This window comes from Thermobia domestica, chromosome 4 (genome assembly GCF_964235325.1).
Source record: "Thermobia domestica chromosome 4, izTheDome1.hap1.1, whole genome shotgun sequence".
NCBI classification, from domain to species: Eukaryota; Metazoa; Arthropoda; class Insecta; order Zygentoma; family Lepismatidae; genus Thermobia; species Thermobia domestica.
Window position 1 is genome coordinate 272,764,028 of NC_137457.1, and position 20,143 is coordinate 272,784,170.

General features: G+C 35.6%; 1 long non-coding RNA gene across 1 annotated transcript in view; it reads left to right on the forward strand.

Annotated features, from left to right (window-relative positions):
- Positions 1-18,669, forward strand: part of LOC145684070 (uncharacterized) — a 45,436-nt gene extending 26,767 nt beyond the window's left edge. The window contains exon 3 of the long non-coding RNA XR_014131241.1: positions 18,160-18,669. This is a non-coding gene — a long non-coding RNA (uncharacterized LOC145684070). The remainder of the gene's footprint in view (positions 1-18,159) is intronic.
- The last annotated feature ends 1,474 nt before the right edge of the window (positions 18,670-20,143 follow it).

Sequence of the window (20,143 nt, forward strand, 5' to 3'; positions counted from 1 at the left end):
ATCCGCATCAACAAAAACACGTGCCGATTAATTTCCTGTTTGCTGTTGATGTGCCAAAATTGATAGGGACATCTTTAAAACACGAAAGTCCTTATTTTACATACAGTCTATACAATATCTACACACAATTTCATTTGCTTCGGTCCACTCCTTCCTGCACTTTTACGGTAATATTAACTTTTTTTGGAGGGGCTCTAGGCCCCAACACTGTTTTTTCATACAAATTAAAATGCATTCCATTTATTGTTTTGCAAATTGTCCCTATACGAATTTTCGTTGCAATTCTCCATACTCTTTAGGAACTTCTGACGTATACATACTTATTTGCACTTTTGATATTTCCTAATCAACAGCTTAGAAGGTCCGTGCCCCACTCAATCGCTTTTTTTCAGGAAAATACGAAACACAATTACCTCAATTTACGTCTAGAATATCTGTGCACGATTTCAAAATTTTGGGTGGGGAATTCTGCCCCCTAAAACCAATTTTTCGCAGAAAATAAACCCGTTCTTTTTTTTTTTTTTTTTTTTTTTTTTTGCGTATTGTCCCTACACAATGTGTCGTTCCAATTCTTCATGTCCTTTAAGCACTTCTTACATACTGTTATTAGCACTTTTGATATTTCACGATCAAAGTTTTGGAGGGGTCTGTGTCCCACCAAAACTTTTTTTTTTTTTTTCAGAAAAATACGGAACCCATATTCCCTCATTTTTCGTCTACAATATCTGTGCACAATTTCATTCATTTCGGTTCACTTCTTCTTGCCTTTCGGGCGTCAACTTTCATCATTTTGGATGGGGGATTTTGTCCCTTAAAACAGGCATTCGTTTAGTTTTTGCGTATTGTCCATACACAAAGTGTCATCGGAATTCTTCGTCCTTTACACACATCAGACATATTGTTACTAGCACTTTTGATATTTCATGATCAAAGGTTTGGAGGGGTCTGCGTCCCACCTAACCGTTTTTTCCAGGAAAATACAAAACACGTATTCCTTCATTTTACGTCTGCCATATCTGTGCACAATTTCGTACACTTTGGTCCACTTGTTTTTGTCTTTCGGGCGTCAACTTTCAAAATTTTGGGTGAGTGCTTTTGCCCCCGTAAAACAGTTTTTCCGCAGAAAATAAAAAAACATGTATTCGTTTATTTTATGTGTAGTATCTGCCTGTCAAATTTTATCAAAATCGGAGTGTTACACTTGGGAAGTGTTACTTGTAAGAATATACCGTAATGCCATTGATACCAGGTGGAATTAAAGAACACTTTTAAATGGGATTACAATTTCGTTTCCGGTCTGTTTATAACATTACTGTATTAGAACGATACACTCATTGCCATTTGCTATTTTTTTTTTATGTGATATACGTAGCAAACAGTTTTCCTTACATGTCTCTAGAAAATATTTTTTGATTTCGTGAGAGTTAGAATTAAGTTTGACCGGTTCATAAATGACAAGTAAGAAACGTTTAAGAGAAATACAGAACTGTTGCATTATTATTATTATTATTATTATTATTATTATTATTATTATTATTATTATTATTATTATTATTATTATTATTATTATTATTATTATTATTATTATTATTGATATTTTGGAAACATTAGAATTACGTGCTTACGAGGATTCGTGTCGGGTCCCCTCCGAAAAGAAAAGCTGGATATGTGCCTGCACTGAATGATAGACGTATGAGTCAAGGTATAGACGAGCGTGCTAGGCGATCGAGTCCGGAGCATCAGAAACAGACTAAGACCACAACTTGCAGTTCTTCTTGCCGATTGATGCTGCTTTTTACCTGCTATGATATGTCGGATAATAATGTGAAATAAACGAAGGTCAAGACCATGGCGTATTGGTGTTTCATGCACCTAAACCTGTAAAATATTTGTGCCGAAAACATCTTTCACTCACTAGCTAAATTTGAGAGTATGATCGCTCATCTTGCCTTATAAAGTATAGTCTTATAAAGAATATATATAGCATAATAAAACCTAAAGACCAAATTCAATGATTATCTATAGTTTTATTTTTTAATAACGGGAAACTTGTTTATTTCATCACGATAAATCATGTTTGATACTAAGATGTCTGTTTCTGACTATATATATTTTTCATACTTTATTGGAGAATTTTTTTTTTCAAGAAAAGAGGATGATAAAGGAAGCTATACAACACCATAAACTGAAAGCAATCGGTATTACTAATAGTACACTAATTCTAAATAAATACGTCATCAGAGGAAACAAAAAGTTATTTCCTAATTGTATTGTTTCAGTTTTATTAACATAAAAATTATACACTTTCTACAATGTTTTGTAAAAAAAAATTGAACAGGACCGGATGGGATTCGATCTGGTGTCAAAACAGTATAAAAATTACTAGTCCGTCACTCCACCCACTTGACCACACAAATTTTCTTTTGTTGCTTATGTTTTTCTTAAGAAATAAATGCTCATGGCTATAGAGCATGTCACTTCCAAACTTAAGACGACAGTTTTTCTCTTTGTTTATATTTTCCGTATAACATCTTGCTTACAGAAGCTAATTTATATTTGGCAGACAATTTACACCCTAGATTTAAGCCAATAAATGCAATATGTTGCTCCAATTTCCAGTTCCTTGATTCAGCTGTTCTCCTACTAATCTTGTTATTCCCTCTGCAATCGTGCTGTGCTACTCCAAAAATTCCCTCGAAAACATTATTGCCAGTATACACAAAACCGAACATAATTTTGTTTTTTGCTTATATTTTTATTATTTTATTATATTTTTTGGAAATATCTCCTTAGATGGATTGCTTTCTATTATCTCCACGTACTAATAACTGAATTTTACCAATAAACATATGGAAAATGGAATAATTGCGAAAAATTGTGAGTTACAGTATACGCGCAATATTTTTTGCGCATGGGAGTACCTTGGTAAGAGGGAAAGAATTGTTTGTAGTACAAACGATTTGAAAGGCATTGGGGGAGAAATCTTTTGTGAAAGATCATATTTCTCGTATAGAAACTGGGTTAACCGGTCTCCTTCGGACTGATGTCGTTGCTGAAATAGCAATGTAGCCTGAAGGGCTGAACGGGTTGGTGAGAACTGATCCAAGAATTTTTCACGCAAATCTTTCCATGATAAACTTAAATATTCTGGATTATTAGCTAACCACGTATAAGGGAATTTGCCTAACGAAAGTTTAAATACCTGTTTCTTAGTGTCTTCATTCCAATTGTGACTGAGCGCAAACCTATCAAACCTTTGTAAAAATTCTGAAGCATCTTGCCCGGCTTCATTAGAAAAGGTTTCAAGAAAGGAATTATACGAAACAGGAGTCTGTACGGAAGTACTGGAAGGCGTACTATTGGAAGTTTGATGCTTGTTTCGTGACATTGTGATTCTCTAATGATAGAAACTTTCTCTAATAAAAAAAAAACACAAGAAAAGCAATCTATGCAATATAAGATGCAAAACTTAACACTACATGTATAAAAAACATTGATAAAACGTGTTGAGTTTGCTTGAGTGAGAATGTATTTGTCTTTTTATATTATAAAGCATGAAAGCATTATATCAAATGATCACATCACACCACAATAGCTAAATGCTAATTTCAGTGGTTTAGTCTAACAAAAATAATACTGATTATAAAAATTGAATTTGTCTTTTACCATTCGCGTCGGAGCCATGTATCGATTTACTGATACATATTGTATTGATTTAATGAGATATAGATATAAATCATCTTAATTGGTAGTATCTTAATCGCTATTATTTTAATTGGTAGTATAGTGGTTTTCCTTTTAGATTATTAATGTAGGTTTCAAATGCCTTGAAATTAAATACAGTTTGATGTAAGTTTATTAGATAACAAATCAGATTATTAACAAAACATCTTACAAATGTTGCAGACATGTTCAAAGTTAATAATTCAAATAATTGATAATTTAGTGCACTAAAGATGTCTGCTATTTTCAAGACAAGTTAAGATTTACTGTACCGAGATCTGAAGGATCTGGTAATTTAATAGGCCTAGCAGGAGACCTCCATGAGAACAATTTAAATACATTCTCAATGCAAGACAAAATTCAACAAATTAAAAAGGTTAACTTACATGAAAGTATTCGTATGAAATACATTCTCATATCTCGATGAATATAGACGTCTGCCAGTAATCCTTCCCGTCTTCTTTCTTATTGACAGTAAAATTTTGGGAAGTATTTATATGAATTGTGAAGTACTTTCACTGGCTTATAATACAAAAACAACTAGGACGTCATACATCCTTGTAGACTATTTTAAAGTTGTTTTTGTATTTGAAAGTTTCTCTATATTTCAACAATAACTATATGTGTAGTTCTTGTACATGCTTAATCAAAAGTTTTTGATACTTTAATTTTAATACAATAAAAAAATTTTAATATTTCACAGATTGTTAAAAGATGTTAACAATAGTCAACACAATATAGACTTTTCAGCAGGCTTAAAAACAGTGTGTGGTCAACATACATCAGTTTATATTGGAATTATATGATGGAATTACTTTCTTACGAATTATCTTTTTCCCATCCACGAAAGACAAACTCATTCTGTAATTATGAATAGATCATAATACAGTTTTGTATATATACGCAGATCATTATTCTTCAATTAAATGTATACAGTATGTATTTTGCCACTTCCATTTCTACAGAGCGTTCAAAAAGTCTCTATACACCTGAATTGTCACATATTCAAAGCAACGAGAAACTTATTTTACTCAAAATGTATAATATTTTATGGCATAAAAGCACTATGAACAGGGCGTAGCATATACACACACATTTTTCACAGCAAATGTTGGAAATGTCCCCCATGAGCCTCCAAACATGACTTGCCACGATTCAGGTGTATTGATACTTTTTGAACGCTCTGTACATAAAATATCACACAAAATATGTGCTTATAAAATGTTGTACAAGTGCACAGAATACCAACAAGTATAGACCTTTTATTTATTTAACATTGTAAACATTATTGATAAATACAAGAATTTTAGGTTATTTTGTACTGTTTTTCATGATTGAGGATTCCTTTACAATTATTATGCAATTCATTAGGGTCTATACATGCTATGACATCTATAAACTGAAAACTTTGGTAAATGAAGGTATTATATCACGTATGCTTTTCGACATTTGTTCTCCTTTCAGGACAGTTGTTCTACATACCATTCGAGGTGGCATATTGCTGAACTTCCAATTTACACACATGGAAATGCATTAAAGAACACCCTGTATACATCGTTCATATGAACCACTATTCTCAAAGCAGAAACTACCTACAGAACTCGTGGTGATTGCAATCGAAACGTTTCTGCACAAAATGTACCTATAAAGGGTAGGCTGTTCGTAGAGATCAAAAAGGGAAGAATCTGCAGTGAACTTGGGATACCACACTTCAGATAGATATTCAACATCTTTACAGTCATCTGTTTGCATAGCTGCTTGTGTGATCATTCTAACAAGGTCACAGATATATCTTTAATATGACCTGTGTATGTTTTGGAAAACACTTTATGAATTGATCCGCATTACATGGTGTCCACATTCTGGAAAGTCAGGGAAAATCAGGGATAGTCAGGGAAATGGATTTTAGTCAGGGAAAGTCAGGGAAATCACAAGAAAAGCTTGCCAAGTCAGGGAAAGTCAGGGAAAATGCACAAGAAATTGTACGATCAATTACAAACATTACAATTAGAAAGATTTCTTGTATGTTTTGCAGTTGATTCCTGGAGGGACAAACACCATATGTTGATGGAAATGTACAAGTATTTTTGTATTCACCTTCTGATGCTTATCAGAAGGTACTTTCCCGCCTTCCTAGCGGCTCATTTTTTTCTTCCTTTTTTTTTTTTTTTTTTTTTGTTTGCTTTTTATTTGACAGTAGAGTATTTTGAATCTCTTCTTGGTTTCATACATACTTTATTTTCATCTTTTTCTAACACCTGTACTATAGGAATACCAAGTCAATATTTCAGGCTCTTTGGTAGGCTAAGCGAAAAAAATTCAGTTGTTAATATCAGTTGAAATGTTTCGCACGACCTGAGCCCAATAATGAAACATACCAAAACTGAGGGCTTGTCTAGATACTTAATAGATTGTTTCGCATGGCCTGTACCCAATGATGAAAAGCAACAGGATGATTCAAAAGACTTGCACCATAAACTACATCCGTGAACATGTGATTGTGAGTCAATGATGCAGGCATAATGGGCTTGCTTATTCCGTGAGCACTTGCTTCCCGTAAACAAACTTGGCCTAGCTGTCAGTCCAAAGTCCTTATCAGTTAACTATTCCTTTGAACACAGTGTTTTTTATATAAACAGGGCTCCCACTTGTCCTGTTTTCCTATATTTTGGAAATTTGTGACAATTATTATAGGACAAATATATATGTCCTTTATTTCCTTTATTTTTCAAGTGCAGTCCCAATGATGATTTAAATTGCTACATATTAGCAATATGCTAATTGTGTCTTAGGATTTTTTCTGAGGGACTAGAATATGCATATGCCTTTATGAGCTATACATATTTGCTAATTTAATTGTATTTAAATTTTTCTTGTATAGATCATTAGTTTACAATGCCAAGAAAAACTCGATTTTGCGATCAGTGGCTAAGTGATCAGTCCATATTTATTTTATTATTATTTTTTTAAGCATACAGCAGGTCTACTAAGTTTAAAAAGTAAAAAGATACTCTTATTTTGTATTAATCTAAATCTTGTTTCCGGTTGCCCTTGGAGGTGAAGGGTGACCTTTTCTTACAATACATTTATATTTTTTTCTGTGCTTCAGAGCATAATATTCTATTGTATCTACCTATCTACATAATTTCTAAACCGCAAAAGTTGGACCGCTTTGTAGTTACTAACATTGAGCCTCTTATCTAGTAAATCATGGCTTGGCTCCATATTTTAAAGATTGTGTTATGGATAGAGTTAAACAGGCTTCAGATTATGTCATATATTTCGACGAATCTCTGAATAAAGTAGTTCAGAGAGGCCAGATGGACCTAGTCGTAAGATTCTGGGATGTAAATCAACAAAAAGTTTCTACATCATATCTAAATAGTGTATTTTTGGGACGGGCAAGAGCCGATGATCTTTTGGAGAGATTCAGAGAGGGAATAGGTCTTTCATTAGACAATTTACTGCAGGTTTCCATGGATGGACCAAACGTAAATCTCCTCTTCAGGGAAAAACTAAAGAGTGAAATGTGCCAACGAAATCCCGATGGAAAAAGTTTGATAGACACTGGTGTTTGTGGACTACATGTTTTGCATGGTAGCATGAAAAATGGGCTGAAGGCATCACAGTGGCATTTAGACGAGACTCTTAGGGATATGTATTACCTTTTTAATAACAGCCCAGCTCGCCGGGCGGAATATACTACCATTACAGGATCCACCGATTTCCCAAAAAAGTTCTGTTCTATCAGCTGGCTTGAGAATGTGGATTGCTTGGAAAGGGCTGTGAAAATTGATCACAATGTGAAGAAATTCATACAAGATTCTACACTACCTAGTTGTCGGCAACAATCTTCTTTAAAGGAACAGATGAAAGACCCTCTGTTGAAGAGTAAGTTGGCTGGTTATAGAGTTGTTTCAGCAGAATGTGAAACTTTTCTTCGAAGATTTCAGTCTCCAAAGCCACTAATGCCTTTCTTGCACACAGCACTTTTGGACTTAATGCATAGTTTATTGGCTCGATGTGTGAAACCAGAAATATTGCAGCAAGCTGACTCTGCTCAAAAACTGATGTCTTTGGAACTTTCAAATGAGAACCTTCTTCCTTCAGCAATGATTGACATTGGTTTTGCTACGAGGAAAGTATTAAGAGAAACCGTATGTACAGACAAGGAAAAAGCAGAATTCAAACTTGAGTTTCGCAAATTAATCATAGGTTTAGTTCAGAAGTTGCGTGAAAGAAGCCCGCTGAAGTACAGGTTTGTGCGTGGTGTCACTTGTTTTGCCCCAAGTATTATTTTGGAGCAGCCATCTCTAGCAAGAAAGAGAGCGCAGATTGTTCTTGAAGACCTTCACAGTGCAAACAGGATTTCGTCAGATGTGGCTGAACAGGCAAAGAAACAGTTCAGTGTATTGTGTGTTGAAGCACAAGGTTCCTTGAAATCATACTTTTGCGAGTTTACTGCAAGACACGACGATTCTGTAGGATTAGATGAGTTTTACTACAAGATGCTAAAGGATGATGTCAAGTTTGCTAGCCTTTTGAATGTAGTGAAAATTTGCTTGATAATGTCACATGGCAATTCACCGGTTGAAAGTGGTTTCTCCATCAACAAGTCACTACTTGTAGAAAATCTTGTAGAACACTCTCTGGTGTCTCAAAGACTTGTGCATGATGCTATCAGCAGTGCTGGGGGTGTAGGTAATATATCCATCACCAGGAGCTTACTACAGTCTGTAAAATGTTCCAGACGAAGGTACCAAGATTATCTGGACAAACAGAAAAGTGTACAGCGCGAAGAAGAAAAGAAAGTTGTAGAAAAGAGAAGGATTAATCAAGAGCTAAAAGATTTAAATGACAAAAGACAAAAGTTGCAGAATAACTTGAAATCAGAAGAAAGTGCTCTTCAAGCAAGAATCGATGAGCTGGAAAAGAAGAAAGGCAGTTTGTAATATAGAACACTTATTAAAAATATAAACTCTTCCCCACTTTTATGGATAGTTGTGCAATCATAAGTGAGAAATTTTCATGTGAACACATTCTCCATATTGTACAGAAGACGCTTTATTGTTATTATTATCATTATTATTTTTTATTTTAAACCATGATATTTTTCAGTTTTATGTCAACATGTGCTAATATAATACATTTTGTAAACTTGTAAATGTACGTTAAAAAATCTTTCTGTATCTTTGTAATCTTGTGTGCATAATGTGTAATAAAATGTAATAATACGACAGTAAATAAGGTGAGAGTTGGCTGGCTATGGGGATGGTGGAGGCCAGAAAAAGTCAGGGAAAAATTGGAAATGCAGTCAGGGAAAATCAGGGAAAGTCAGGGAAATTGAGATGGAATTTTCTGTGGACACCATGCATTATCTTCGGGTATCATTCAGGAAAACTTCCTGTCATCGTCACCTTGTCTTGGCGTTCCAACTTCAGATCCGTACACATTCATATGGGGTATCCTTCGATACATTTCTTCCAGGGTTTTAAGGAAAGTACTGAAGAGCAAACTTCCGACTTTAATTTATTTTCTTGAAGAATTATGTTTTCTTCGACTCGGCAACATTTTTTCTCAATTCCATCAGGTGAATACCTGGAAGTATGATGAAAGCTTGACCGACCTTTAGAATTTCGTTTCTCGACTTTAGACACATGTACAAAAAGCATAAAATAAAAATGTAATACCCTCATTTACAACTTTAGGGGTATCTCAGCAACTGTTGTGTTTTCTCTCGTTTTCGAATGCACTCAGCCTGCAGATCATAAGTCGTTTATAGCCTGGTTCTGTTAGAGCTAGGAGAAACAAACTATCGTTAAGATGCAGTAACCTCTTAAACTTTAAATAAAATCAGGAGAGACGACAAACTGTTTCTTATTTCACTTTAATTTGAATCAGCGAAAGTAATGTGGAATTTGAAGTGGTTGACAAAAGATTTGCACGGAACATACAAACCTTCCAGGTAATAAACTTTTCAATGAGTTATCCACACGAGGTACGAGATTGTGTTTATTACAATTTAACTCAAGATACCATTTCATACCAACAGATTACGTAATAATTGAGGATTGAGGTGGGTATTCTGGTATCTTGTGTAGAATATTTTTTTTTTATGCGGGAAATATGATAGTAACTAAACTATCTTTTTTTTTTTAATTTTGAAGTTATTGCATCTTGACGAAATATCTGAATCATATTTTGAAAATATGTCACTCAATGAGTAAGATTGTATCTATTGTGTAAATATTGAATGTATTGTATGAGCTACCAGATGTGTTCCTACGGACTACTTCACTCTTGCAGGTAGTTCTACTTTTAGGTATTATATAAAGTAGCAAAAAATTCGTGGTCGTAGAAATTTATATTTAGTACTATTGTACTTTATTTACGTTCCATGCTAAGTACATTTTTTTTCATAGTAATGTACATATTACATGTTTAGTGTACCTATTACATATTGTGAAGATAGGCTAAATAGACAATGTTATGAATATAAATTAAACAAGTATAGTAGGTTAATAAAAGTAGCTTATGGGAATCTCTTGCTTGTATGAACAATACAAATTAGGTACACATGGAAAAGATTTTTCGAGATAATTAAAAGCATTAAAGGTTTGTATTGGCAATCCCACGGGGATCGCGGTAGCTTAGTGATAGAACGTTCACCTCTGGTGCGTGAGGTCCATGGTTCGATTCAGGCTCGCGACAAGTGGGCTTTGTGGTGAACAAACACCGTGTGCGTGGGATTTCTCAGTTTTTTTTGTTATGTCCCATCTCTCACTATCTCTATGATCATTCACTTGTCATTATCGTAGTCTCTTTTATCCTAAAAACATAAATGTGAGACAGTAAACTAAATATTTCATTTTTCTTTCTCTGATATCGGGAAAGATAATATTGCTCTTTTTATCTTGCAGAAAGTAGTTTGAGAAAAAAATAAATCTTTGAGTTTTACGTACAACGCATTTGTCATAGAGGCTAAAAGAGATGGTGATGAGAGTAAATAAAATGGTGCAATGAGGAAAATGGGAGGAAACGGAAGAACCCCTACTAAACTCAAACCCACGGTTTCTCTACTACAAAGCCCACTTCGCGCGAGCGATAATCGAACCAGGGACACACACATACCAGAGGTGAAAGCTCTACTACTAAGCCACTCTGCTCCATAAGTAATTTGGAATAGCTAATGCAAAGCTGTAATGCTGTTTACTCTCTCAAATCTTCCTTTTTTTTTGTGTGTACCTATTTTGCACGGTTCTTTATAGGCAAGATTTTGTACCCTGCTTTGCATGGTGCATCCTACTGTTAGTACGTACTGCACGTACGGTAAGTCTGTAGGAAACCTCGTTCATATTTTACATATATGTTGTTACACACTCCTTTGAATACAATGTGCTGTACTACTGACCAGCAGGAGGAAACAACATTCATTGAACATACATACGTAATTATCATACGTTTCTTCCTCTTGGAACGTCCCAGGCCCGTCTGAGGGACGGGGGTCGCCCGCCCTAAATTTTCACTGATCCTCTCTAAAATTTTCACGGTAGGCTTGCAAATGAACTATAATATGGGATGAACTAATATTTTTGGATCGGCCCCTCCTAACTTCCACCGCCCCCTTACATTTTCGGGCTGGCTACGGGCCTGGAACATCCTGAAAAGGAAGATTTCTGGTCCTGCTAGGCAAGAGGTCACCACAAGGAATCTCTTTCTTGGCAGTAGCACTCTTACATGCAAGACGTATTGTATGCGACGTACGACGATGCAGGAGAAAGTTCCATGTAGTTACATTACGATAATGGTGTATCATCCATTCTTTCCCTCTAATACATCTACCTGCTGTAGGTCACTCCAGTACACGGTGTACGTAATGTCTTGTTGTACAAGGTATTCGTCCTGATAGGCAGGAGGTATACTACAATGAAGATACTACATACGTGTCTTACCGGCCGTACTTACGCTACAGAAAAGGAAGGACCCGAAGTACATTCTGGCATGATTGTGAAAATTATTTACTGACGTTACTCCATGACGTCAGAATGACGTAATAAGTCACTTTTCGCTACTTCTGCCAGGCAGGAGTTCAACACCAGTTTACATAATACATTCTCGATACTGTAGTTCCCTCGAGATTTACCATTATCCTCGTTTTCTACGTATTTAAGTACATGACATGCAGATTTAAGGAATGCTCGTCTTTAAATCCTAGGATTTTTTTCTAGTGTGGAACACTCATCATACACATATAGACAAGTAAATACTGTAATTAGCGCTTAAAGTACAAGAGGGTATTAACAGAAACGTTCCGATTATAATTCACTCTTGTACTATATATAGATGCTTTTTCACTCGCTTTTCGATCAAAATGCACGTTTACATTTTTTACGCAGAACTACAATAGTACTTGATTTTTATCAACCTCTATCAATAATTACCTTATCATTTTAACTTGTACAGCACTCAATTCCGCCTCAAAACAATATGTCTCGAAAGCATATTTTAATTGTTTCATTATTCTCGAAGCTAAATTTTATTGGTTTGTGTAAGAATTCCCTATCCCTACTCTTATTTACGGTCCAGAGAAATTAGACTTTTTGATGCATAAAATTCTCATACTAGCTTCATGATATTTCCATTGCAACTCCTGATTGGCTAAACTCAGTCCCCATAAAGAAAGTCTACTGCGTTTTCAAAACTCGCGGCCCGTTCGCCGAATTGGCCACCACGTTGTCCGTGACGCAGCGGTGAATATCAGCCCATTCCTGTACCCGCAAAGAAGGTTCTGAAACGTTCTCGTAACATGGACTTGCGCGAAGATAGACGTATTGTAGGGTAGTATTGACAGGCCGCACAGATACCACCTCCAACATCCGATCAAATAAAGCCCCTGGAGTGCCCCTATGCACTATTGAGAACCGATTACTAACGACAGAACTTCGGGCATACACGCTAATTGTACGTCTGCCACTGATGCCACATCATCACCGTACATGGCTGGCCTGGTGACAGCAATGGGACACCTGCAGGAGAGAATGGCGCTCCGTTCTGGTGTTGTGTCGGTCATGAACGATTCGATCATTATGAACGAATCATGGCGTGAATAAAATGAATTATGATTCTTTTCACAAATGAATCGATTCTTCTAGTAAAATCATTTGTACTTCTCACTTAATTGCTTGCCGTGATCGAAATGAATTGAGAATCACAAACTGCCAGCTTGTGTGAGACAATTGGTGAGGTTGCTTCTGCAAATGCGCTTGCAGTTCACACGGAGTGAAAAAAGAAAGAAAGCCATACCGCGCGCCTTTTTTTCCTGCTTTTGTAGATGCGTGGATTTTTTCTTCCTTCGTGGTAGGGTTGCTTCTTAGGAAGAAAGGAAGCCGCGTTGTTAGAAACAGATTACTTTCAAAATAAATTTTCCTGTTCTTTGCTTCTCGTCGTGAGGTACTGAGAGTATTGCTGAAGTAGATGTAATACGATTTCGTACTTAATATCAACATACTCTTGATGAGCATTTATCCATTTTATTAAGATACTGTACGTACATTGGATAAAACTATTATCATCACTTTCAACTGCACTAGCCAAAAAAGGTCAATTTTAATGTTTCATAATCAACTCAAAGTACTATATTATATTCAATGTAAATACAGTATTTACACAGAAAAACAGCACTGTAAAATATTTGTACTGTACATAAATGGAAATCTTTTAAGTTTTACGTCCCACGGTTATGCCAGCTAGGCTAAAGGAGACGCTGATAATGAGTAATGAATGAAATGGTGGAATGAATAAAGTGGGAGGAAACGGGAGGACCCTGAGAAAACCCACGCACACGGTGTTTGTCCACCACAAAGTTCACTTGGCGGGGGCTGGGATCGAACCCAGGACCCCAAGCACCAGAGGTGGACGCTCTACCACTGAACCACCGCAGCCCCTTGTACATAAATGGATTTTACAAATGTATATATAGAAAGACGAATATAGGTAATTTCTGGGAAAACAGTGTATTGCATCTTTCAGTAAAAACACTTGTCCACATGGAACGAAGCTTAGTGGTACCTATTTTTCACTTTGCTACTATTGAAATAAACATGAAAACACAAATTGTTTTCTAAGCTTCCATGTAAACAAGGAGATGTCGGAGACTCGGGATCGATTCCCGGCGGATGATCATGTGGTTCATATTCCATAGTAATCACTAGTCCATGTCTCATATAGCCTCGCATTTGAATGGAACGTTAAACTCAAAAATAACTAACTCAAATTTAACTAACTAATGGTTTTGTCCTAGGAATATAGACAAACAGTGATGATTTCAGGGGTGTCGGGGAAGAAAATCCCCTGGTCTAAGAAGTTTCCTCTGGGGTATTTCTCAGATTACATTCAATTGGGGTTACCAGTATTTCCGCAAATATATGTTCATCTTTCGCTTCTTAAGGTAGTGGTGGCTCAGGGTAAAGCGTTCACCTCTGGTGGATGGGATCCCTGGTTTTCTCCTATTTGCGCCAAATGGGCTTTATGGTGGACAAATACCATATATGTGGGTTTTCTCCAGTTTTCGCTCACTTTCTTCATTTCACCATTTCATTCATTCTCATCATCATAATTTCCTTTAGTCTAAATGATGATAACCATGCAACGTAAAACTAAGATTTCATTTATTCAAAGTCTCCTCGAGGGAAACCTTTTAAAATGATCACACTAATATTAAATGTATATTGATGTGTCAACTCCCTTTCTTCTCTAGCTCAAGTGAAGTCAAAAAGATCATTATTTTTTGCCAGTAAAGAATAAAATAGAACATATTTTAGAATGCAATAGCATAAAATAGAAATCTTGCAGTTTAACGTTCAACGTTTATGTCCATTAATCTAAGGAAAACGAATGATTAAGGCAAGTAAATGATTATGTAAGAATAAGTGGAATGAGAGTGTGGGAGGAAACGGGAGTACCCCAACAAAACTCACGGACATCATGATGTACACCACAAAGTTACTTAGCAGTGAATCAAACCAGGGACCCCACACAGCGGAGGCAAAAGCTTTATCAGTGAGCCACGGTGACCCCCAGGATAGAACGAAATGGATTGCAGAATAACAATTTACTTTAGAGAAGAAATTCATTAACATGATGTGTATTTTACAAAGTTTATATGACCTGGGAAAATAATACTCACCAAAAATGAATATAGAACTACAGACCCATTCTATAATGCTATCTGTATTTAAAACCAAAAGCATGAATGTCAATTTATTTGTTAGGGAGAAGCCATATCCTCTCTTGTGTAGTCCATGGATGCACCTGTATTGCAGCAATCTTAACGGTACCATAGCCACTTACTTCGCTGGGGACACTACATGTATTAATTACAATGTATTAGTAGCAAAATTTAGTCAAAGGAACCACAACACACTTGTTTTCTCTGGGATCTAATATGCTGTTAAAGCGACACTGAAGAGTAGAGTAGAAATTACTAGCGCGGGGCCCCCCCTTAGGCGAGGGGTCCGATTGGGAGCAATCGGTCCAATCTGCTTAAGGCCGGCCCTGAACACAGTATACGATATTTTCTCGTTCACAGCAATCTTCAGGCGTCTATCTGTGGATTGTGTTCTGAGATATTTAATTTTTGTAATTAAACTTCAATTTGGAAGAATAGGTTCTGATTAGTGATCTTGTATTAGTATAAATCTTAGCCGCTAGTATTGTTAAAGCGTGAAGCGCCATTGGTGGCGAGTTTCGAAATTATTGCGTTCGTGATTTTGAAGTTGGATTAAAGGCAACACCCTCTTATAATTCAGAATCACATGTTCGGAAAGGTACTCACGAAACAATTTTTGCAGAGGGAGATTGGCTACGGTCATATAATTTGAAGTACTCTCCAACTACCTCTATAAAAATTGCTTCGTGAGTACCTTAGGATTCTGAAACATGCATTTTTGGATAGGGCACATACTATTTCCTAAGTGAAGTCTTGACCCAACTACGGTAGGTCCCATAGTTTTGAAGCTATGGACTTTTAAAGTTCATTTTTTTATGTTTTCTGCAGCCTATAGCTCTGAAAGGAGGCATTTGTGCACCCAGGTTGGTCTATACTTTTTGTCTTATCTTAGTGTGAGGAATCATCTCCCAAACATTGTCGGTGTTGTTTTGAAACAGCCTGTAGATAGAAGTATGCAACACATTAAACTCGGCTGCAGATACTCGGGTATTGTGTACACCATTCATTATCACAATCATAATGTAATGTTGAAGGTTTCTGCTACACTTGTTTCATGAAGAGACTAACATGCTCATTCCCCATAAATAGTCATGTAATTCACTCATACAGGAATAAAGATACGCAAAAGACGATTTCGGATTCGTGTTTCGGGCGACTGTCTTGGCTCAAAAGAAATATTATATGGCCCTTCCATTATTTAAAAAAGAAAGAGTTGGATTCAAGATGGCTGACACAATTAGATCATCTTAGAGCCCATTGACAGTAGCTGTATCCCAGATTTATTCTCAATGTATTTTGTTCAATTTAGAAGGATGTATGCAGACCTTGAATCACCCTGTATATTCATTGTTATTATAAGGTGGAATACAAATGCATAATAAACGTTGGCCAAACATAATAAACATTGTTCTAAAAATACTTAAAAAGTCATATATTTGTGTCTCATTTCTTCGTGCTAACAGTATGAAATCATGTTTGTCATGAACTAGTACAGAATAAAGTGCTGTAGGCTAGTTTATATTAAGATAATATAGATTTTAAAATATTAGACTCAATTTGGAATATTTAGACTAATCACTTTCTCCCAAATACAAACTATAGATATATTCAACTTGTTTGGTTTTAATTTACCCAATTCGTAATTTCAATATCACTAATCAAGATTTTATGTTTTCTGGCATTTAATTATATTTGCATCATATTCTTTTGCTTGTTTTCTTGTATCTGCCTTCAGATTAAAAAAAAAGGAAATCATACCTATCTATAAATGTGAATTATGTTTTTAATTTTAACTATATAATATTTAATGTAAAACTGTGTTTACATCATTTTGTAAGAAACCTTCATGATTTCATATTATATAATGCTTACGGACATACCTCTCTTTCTCTCTCTTCTATCTGACAATCTGAATACAATGAAAAGTTGTGGATTTAGAACACACTAAGGTATTGTACTACATTTCCATTTAAAGGTATTGTACTATATTTCCATTTAAAGGTATTGTACTATATTTCCATTTAAAGGTATTGTACTAGATTTCCATTTAAAAGTATTGTACTACATTTCCATTTAAAGGTACTGTACTACATTTCCATTTAAAGATATTGTACTACATTTCTATTTAAAGGTATTGTACTACATTTCCATTTAAAGGTATTGTACTACATTTCCATTTAAAGATATTGTACTTCATTTCCATTTAAAGGTACTGTACTACATTTCCATTTAAAGGTATTGTACTATATTTCCATTTAAAGGTATTGTACTACATTTCCATTTAAAGGTATTGTACTACATTTTCATTTAAAGATATTGTACTTCATTTCCATTTAAAGGTACTGTACTACATTTCCATTTAAAGGTATTGCACTACATTTCCATTTAAAGGTATTGTACTACATTTCCATTTAAAGATATTGTACTACATTTCCATTTAAAGGTATTGTACTTCATTTCCATTTAAAGGTACTGTACTACATTTCCATTTAAAGGTATTGCACTACATTTCCATTTAAAGGTATTGTACTACATTTCCATTTAAAGGTATTGTACTACATTTCCATTTAAAGGTATTGTACTACATTTCCATTTAAAGGTATTGTACTTCCTTTCCATACTGACAGTACTATCCCTTCGGCAGTATATAATTTGAGGAATTCTTAAACGCAGTCTATTACTCTGTAGTAGCACATCCAGTTAGTACGAGAGAGATTCAGAGATTCAGAATACTTCCAAGGTGATACCTTTATTTGTGCTTGACAGATATCACCGATACAGGCATCAGTGGAAAGCTTATAATATCAAGTACAATTGGTGGCATTGTTTATCAACATAGTCTCCATTAAGAGCAACACACTTGCCCAACGCGAAAAACAAGGTTTTTCATACCGTTTTTCATGCATTACCGAACTGCTGCTTCCTTCTCCGCGTCACAACTGTACCGTTGGTCGTTAAGGTGATCCAGTTTGGGGAAGAGCCAAAAGTCGCAGAGCGCAAGACCCGGACTACAGCAGGATGAGACAGTATGTCAACAACACTTTGTCAGGAGATGGAACAACTTTGATTTATTTATTTACTTATTTTGTTATTATTATTATTACTATTATTATTATTATTATTATTATTATTATTATTATTATTATTATTATTATTATTATTATTATTATTATTATTATTATTATTATTATTATTATTATGTTTGGCAGAGGAGAGGACGTGTGGTGGTACTCCGTAGACTGAAGCTTCGTTTCCGGGTACCGGTAGTAATGGTGTATCCACGACTCGTCGCCAACGATGAATGATCCTGGCCGCACAACCATCCGCAGTCAGAAATTCAATGATAGTCCACTGTTTCAAACGGACTTCACCACTGGATGCCATTAATTGCTCCAATACTCAGGAACGAGAAGAGATAAGAAGGTAAAACAAGTGACTGTCATCAGTGCATTAATTATAAACATTTCAGAATGTTTACAGTACTACTAACCAACTAGTGAGCTGGGAGGCATTACTTTTTGAATCACCCTAGTAGTTTACTAAAACCCTCTTCCTCATTGGCGTCATTAAAACATAAATTTTTGGAGGGATCAGACTAAAGAGGTACTGGGGTATATAGAATACACCAGAGACAGGCGGGGGTCGGGATCCTCCAGTGGAAAATTAAAAAAAAAAAAAATGTCTTTGTACATTGCATTTTAGAGCATTTTTGACTTAAAAAGCAAACAAAATCTTAAATCTTTTTGTGTTTTATTTTTACCTTTGATAGTTTAACCTTTTGGAAAACGTGGTAGTAAGAAAAAAGAAAAAAACACTTTACAGTTTGTTTGCTGATTCTAACATTAAAATTGAACCTTGTTTTTCAATTTTAATTAAACTTAAATTATACCACACATGTATGTCAAAAACAAAATAATGATAAAAGGTAGTATGAAGTGATTACACAGAAACAATAAAATTTTGAAAAGAGGTTTTAGGCCCACTATCGTACAATTAATGTAAATGTAGCTCAACAATGTACGTAAAGTTAAAAAAAATAGTTAATTTTTTGTTAAGCTAAACTCGCTTTGCTGCACGCTACTTAATCAAAAGCAATTTATTACGGTATATATATATATATATATATATATATATATTTTTTTTTTTTACGTGGACCAATCATTTGCTTGCTTGGTGTCTTCTTCGCTAACAGCATGTAACCGTGCAGGTTCTCCAATAGGTGTTGGCTCACTCACAACTCGTCCAGGGGTGGATCTAGGGGGAAGAAACTTTTTTATTTTATATATAAATAAAACCGATCTCAGAGTTTGGAGCTCTTAAAAGTATCTCTAAGTAGCAGTATTATCCCCTCCCCCTTCCAGAAGTCCGTCCTGGATTCGCCCCTGCGTAGCACATTGTCGATAGTCACAAATGCTGAAGGTCCATGTAGAATCATAAACAGCACTTCAACTTCACGTAATTCATGATTTATTCATAATACTTCTGCTACACACCATTGGTTATCATACATATATGTAACAAAAGTTCCTTTTTGCAGATTTCTTAAATCTACACTTTGAACTGCAGAAGTTCGATTTAGGGGGAAGCTTGAAGTTAGTTCATGGTGACCCGTTACTGCCATAAAAACTTCGCCATTTTCCGAAAGCCAAAAATGACTTCGTTGAATACCAGTTACCGGTCGCATACTTTCCCTTTTTTTTTCTTCCGGAAGTCGTCGAATTCAGTACCAGGCAACAAAACGAGAGTAATACCCGGAGTTTGTCCTTCACTATACTCACGAATTCTTCTGCGGTTTTAGTTGGGACGCGGTGGCTCAGTGGTAGAGCGTTCATCTCCGGTGCTTGGGGTCCCTGGTTCGATCCCAGCTTGCGCCGTGTGGGGTTTGTGGTGGAGAAACACCGTGCTCATGGGTTTTCTCGGGGTTATCCCGTTTCCTCCCACTCTGCATTCCACCAATTCATTCATTTCTCATAATCACCGTCTTCTTTAGCCTAACCGGCATAAGCGTGGGATGTAAAACTTGAAGATTTCTTTTTTTTCTTCTGCGGTTTTAATACTGTGGATCTATTTTTGCTTAAGGTTATGCCCCGTTGCCACATTCTTTACACCTCCCCCCTCAATACCGTCGCACAGACCCTTGCATGGCCGGTTTCACTGCAAAACCACTGCTTTATCGGACCTGTCTGCATCTCG